The 5,762-nt window shown below is 42.8% G+C and overlaps 1 pseudogene; it reads left to right on the top strand.

Annotated features, from left to right (window-relative positions):
• Window positions 1-1,049: 1,049 nt before the first annotated feature.
• On the top strand, window positions 1,050-2,524 carry LOC120997211 (annotated as a pseudogene).
• Window positions 2,525-5,762: the final 3,238 nt, after the last annotated feature.

The following is a 5,762-nucleotide window of genomic DNA, read 5'->3' as shown; positions in this document are numbered from 1 at the left end:
TGCAGACTGAATCTTGCGGATCTTGGGCCCATTCAAGTGAATGGGTCCGTAAACAGTGGCCATCCGGCTTTTATATTGGCATTGCAGACTGCTATTTGCGGTCTGCAGCACGGGGGCCACATGTTCGTGTGCATGAGCACTAAGGCTGGGACTACACAGCTATTCCCCCCCCCCCCCCCCCCCCCCCTCTGTATCAAGAGTTATTTGAACAGTGGAACTTTACAAATGAATAGGGTCTCTGGGCTCGTGGTCCCAGCAACTTGTGAATCCTGCTGTGACCCCATTCTCTTTTGTATTGCTGTACTGCAATCCCTGGTTGCTCTAAAAGTCACCGTTTAGCCCAGCCTAAATGTTTGCTAACTTTTCACAAATCAATAGCGTATATGACTATAACAAGCTTTGTAATATATCTTATCCGAAGAAAAACTGCCCTGTTCCCTGCACCTCCACAACAGCCCTCAGCAGGAGGGTTACCCTGCATCTCCAGTGACAGGGAACAACATGGATAACAGTCATTAAAATCCCCTTCTCCTTTACCTGCTCCAATTGTTTCCTGTCCCTCTGGGATGTGAGGAGATCTTCCTGCAGGTACTTGGCATTGCTTTTATGTCAAGCCTGTCTTCTGTTCCTGGCGTCCTGCTAGGGTGGCAGTAGTAGAGAGCAGGGTTCTGGAATGGTTTGTTGCTGCTCTTCCTGTCTCTTGGCATAAGGCCACCAGTGGAGGCAGCCCTGGGTTTGGCAACACTACAATTGCTGGTTATGCCAATGGATTGGTCACGCAAGAGTAACCTAGGCAGATGGAATTCCCGTAGGTTGCAGGAATCCCTTCTCTTCCGGTGCACCATATCCCATGGTATGGCAAGCCTTTCCAATGAAGTGCACAGAGAAAGTTGAATCTGAGTCTCCTTCCTTACTGGAAATTTTGAGATCCCTAATTAGAGGTTGTCAATTTTTATTATATATATATATATATATATATATATATAGTATAATATTCATGACCTATCTTTATCATAGGTCATCAGCCACCTTTATCAATACAGCCACCTATGAATGAAGAGACCTACAATTATGAATATCATGTAGGACCAAAGGGTGGTACGAGGCAGTACATATGCCCAACACATATTGCCACTGTCTGCTCATCCAGATCCAGTAGAGATTCAGAGGAACCAGGAAGCTGGCAGGAGAGCACTTGCAAAGTAATGTGCAAAAGAACTGCTGAGATCTAGGTCTACAGAACCTGTGGAAGGCAGGAAACACATTGATGTTCAGACAGAGCTTTACTTAGAAGAACTCTGTGACCATGTTGAGGAGAAGGACATGGAGTGCCAGACAGATGCCTTCTTGGACAGGCCACACACACCCCTCTTCATTCCAGCTAAGACTGGGGCTGATGTTGCAACTCAGATCCTGGAAGGAGAACTTTTTGACTTTGATCTGGATGTAAAGCCAATCCTGGAAGTGTTGATTGGGAAGAAGAAGAAGAACTGGCAAACTTAAGGGCACAGCAGAACGCTTTTGAGGAGCTGCGTAATGCTGAGCTTGCTGAGGTGCAACTACTTGAAGAACAGGACAGAGGGCATAGGGAGGAAAAGGAATGGCGGAAACAGCAACAGAGAGAAATGCTTCTGAAAGAAAAGGAGACTTCAGATAAAGTGGCAGCTAAGGTGTTTGCCCAGCAGTACCTGGCTGTTCTTGTTCCTTCTGTATTTAGCAGCTTGAGGGACAATGGATATTTTTATGATCCTGTGGAAAGAGATGTCGAGACGGGATTCATGCTATGGCTAATGGCTAAGGTGAACAAAAAACTAGAGAGGAATGAATCTGGGCAGGACCATACTTAAATGTTAATCAGTGAAGTAATGGAAAAACTGATTGAAGACTATAGCAAATTGGAACAAACAGAGTCATCTAGCATATAGGAGATATTTAAAGGGGGCACTGCAGCTACATGCATGCAACATCAAGCAAGCCACAGTGTGTACAGACAAGAAGAGCAGAGACTAATACATTTCACCAGTGAAGAAACTAAATATTTTTTTAAGTAAAAAAAAAATGGTAAACTTGCCTTTACACTGATTTAGGCTACTTTCACACTAGCGGCAAAGAACATCCGCCGGAACAGTCTGCCAGAGTTCCTTGCCGCTAGTGTGAAACTAGCCTTAGCTAATTCCAGGACTGGACCTTTAAAGCAATTGTCTCTTGCATCCAACCCAAATTTTGCTGCAGCAGATCTGTGGGCTTTTCCTAGTTTTCAGTCATGCGAACTTCAGGAGGCCAAATAACAATTGTATAAACTTTGTTTGATATTAAAAAAAAAAAGTTTACTGTGTTTTTTTTCTTTTCACATGAAAGCACTTGAAGTTTATGTATCTACATTTTAGTTATTTGTCCTTTTTGTTGCCTTTCTGTGATGTGGTGTCCACAAACATTTATACAGGTAGTTGTGAAATTTTGGTTATCAGTAGTTTTTTCCCCACAAACTTTAAAAATTGTAAATGTGTTTTATATATGTATGTTTGACCAATAAAAAAAATCCAGAAATGACATTTTAGTGTAAATTTTTTTACTATATACTTTACTCACAAAAAGTTAGGAATATTTGGCTAACGTTTTGAGAGTAGTGTACAGTCGTGGCCAAAAGTTTTGAGAATTACATAAATATTGGAAATTGGAAAAGTTGCTGCTTAAGTTTTTATAATAGCAATTTGCATATACTCCAGAATGTTATGAAGAGTGATCAGATGAATTGCATAGTCCTTCTTTGCCATGAAAATTAACTTAATCCCAAAAAAACCTTTCCACTGCATTTCATTGCTGTCATTAAAGGACCTGCTGAGATCATTTCAGTAATCATCTTGTTAACTCAGGTGAGAATGTTGACCAGCACAAGGCTGGAGATCATTATGTCAGGCTGATTGAGTTAAAATGGCAGACTTAACATGTTAAAAGGAGGGTGATGCTTGAAATCATTGTTCTTCCATTGTTAACCATGGTGACCTGCAAAGAAACACGTGCAGCCATCATTGCGTTGCATAAAAATGGCTTCACAGGCAAGGATATTGTGGCTACTAAGATTGCACCTCAATCAACAATTTATAGGATCATCAAGAACTTCAAGGAAAGAGGTTCAATTCTTGTAAAGAAGGCTTCAGGGCATCCAAGAAAGTCCAGCAAGCGCCAGGATCATCTCCTAAAGAGGATTCAGCTGCGGGATCGGAGTGCCACCAGTGCAGAGCTTGCTCAGGAATGGCAGCAGGCAGGTGTGAGCGCATCTGCACGCACAGTGAGGCGAAGACTTTTGGAAGATGGCCTGGTGTCAAGAAGGGCAGCAAAGAAGCCACTTCTCTCCAAAAAAACCCATCAGGGACAGATTGATCTTCTGCAGAAAGTATGGTGAATGGACTGCTGAGGACTGGGGCAAAGTCATATTCTCCGATGAAGCCTCTTTCCGATTGTTTGGGGCATCTGGAAAAAGGCTTGTCCGGAGAAGAAAAGGTGAGCGCTACCATCAGTCCTGTGTCATGTCAACAGTAAAGCATCCTGAGACCATTCATGTGTGGGGTTGCTTCTCATCCAAGGGAGTGGGCTCACTCACAATTTTGCCCAAAAACACAGCTATGAATAAAGAATGGTACCAAAACACCCTCCAACAGCAACTTCTTCCAACAATCCAACAACAGTTTGGTGAAGAACAATGCATTTTCAAGCACGATGGAGCACCGTGCCATAAGTGGCTCGGGGACCAAAACGTTGACATTTTGGGTCCATGGCCTGGAAACTCCCCAGATCTTAATCCCATTGAGAACTTGTGGTCAATCCTCAAGAGGCGGGTGGACAAACAAAAACCCACTAATTCTGACAAACTCCAAGAAGTGATTATGAAAGAATGGGTTGCTATCAGTCAGGAATTGGCCCAGAAGTTGATTGAGAGCATGCCCAGTCGGATTGCAGAGGTCCTGAAAAAGAAGGGCCAACACTGCAAATACTGACTCTTTACATAAATGTTATGTAATTGTCGATAAAAGCCTTTGAAACGTATGAAGTGCGTGTAATTATATTTCACTACATCACAGAAACAACTGAAACAAAGATCTAAAAGTAGTTTAGCAGCAAACTTTGTGAAAACTAATATTTGTGTCATTCTCAAAACTTTTGGCCACGACTGTATATATGATAGAATGTTTGTAAGTCCACAACGTGTTAAATAGCTTATTTTATCTAATGCACCTCAATGCATTAGGCTCTCAGTATACAGCAGCAGTATACTTTAAAGTGGTTATCCGTGCTTTTAAAATTAATGGCCTGTCTTCAGGACACCCGTCACCCTTTGAGGAGACGGCGCAGCGGTGAACAGGAAGGTAGAAGGCACGCTAAGCATGCCGTCGCATACTACTGATTGGCTGGGGTGCCGGGTGTCAGACTCCCGCCGATCTGATGTTGATGACCTATCCTGAGGATAGGGAATCAATATTAAAAGCCTGGACAACCTCTTTTAAAGGTGGAATCACACGCAAATAAGCCATTTAATCTGGCTCCTTAGAACTAAATGGTTTTTCAGCAAAGTTGCAGGAATCTCTGTGAAAAGTCACATTTTAAGTGTAGGGTCTAGCTCACAGACTCCTAGCTCCATGCATAGATTCAACACAACCCATTTACGGTGCTGCCACACCAAATCCACTTTTTTTTAAACCATTTTTGGGGAGACATTTTTTAGTCAGACGCAGACTTTTTTTTTCAGACTTATTCAGTGTATTTTATGTCAATCTTTTCTTTGGGTGGAGAGGGAGGGGTGGGGGGGAAACAAAAACAAAAAAAAACACAGATGCCAGTCAATAGGAAATTATATAAAACGCCCTCCAAACACTTATATTGTTGTGGTGTTTAAAGATGTTTCCTTGTGTTTTTGCACCATTGGTGTTTTTTTTTTAATGCTCTGGTTGTCCCCTTAACTGTGACCTCCACCATTCCCGGCCCCCTTAACAGAGACCTCCACTGTACCCCGCTCTCTTAACAGTGAGCGCCCCTTTAACTGTGACTGCCACAGTACCCCACTCCCTTAACAGTGACCTCCACTGTACCCCGCTCTCTTAACAGTGACCTGACAGTACCCCGCTGCCTTAACAGTGGCCGCCCCTTTAATAGTGGCCTCCACAGTCCCGTTCTCCCTTGACAGTGACCTCCACAGAAGCCACCCCTTTATTAGTGACCTCCACAGTACTCAGTTTCCATCTCCATATGCCTTCCATTTCCATATTTCCGTTCTGTTCAAACATAGAACATGTCCTATTATTGCCCACAAATAATGATCCGTGGCTCCATTCAAGTCAATGGGTCCGCCAAAAAAATGGAATGCATATGGAATGAATCCGTAATTCTTCCGTATCTGTTCCATTTTTGCAGAACCATCTATTGAAAATGTTATGCCCAGACCAATTTTTTTTATGTACAGTAAGTTTAAACATTATTGTATGCTTCCGTTTCTGTTTGTGATCCTCTTTTTGCGGATTGCAAACGGAAAAACAGAACGGAAGCATAAACATTACTTTAAAAAAAATGGAAAAATGGATCCCTAAAAAACGGACTGCAAAATACTTAAAAAGACCTACGGTCGTGTGCAGGTGGCCTAACAATGATTTCCACAATATCCTGCCCCCTTAACAGTGACCTCCACAGAGCTCCGTTCACTTAAAATGTGACCCCCACAACACTCCGCCCCCTTAACATTGACCTCTACAGCACCCTGCCCCTAACACTGA

Source organism: Bufo bufo, chromosome 4, assembly GCF_905171765.1.
Source record: "Bufo bufo chromosome 4, aBufBuf1.1, whole genome shotgun sequence".
In the NCBI taxonomy this organism is placed as follows: domain Eukaryota; kingdom Metazoa; phylum Chordata; class Amphibia; order Anura; family Bufonidae; genus Bufo; species Bufo bufo.
The sequence above is the reverse complement of the archived record's forward strand: the minus strand, read 5'-3'. Positions and strand labels throughout refer to the sequence as shown.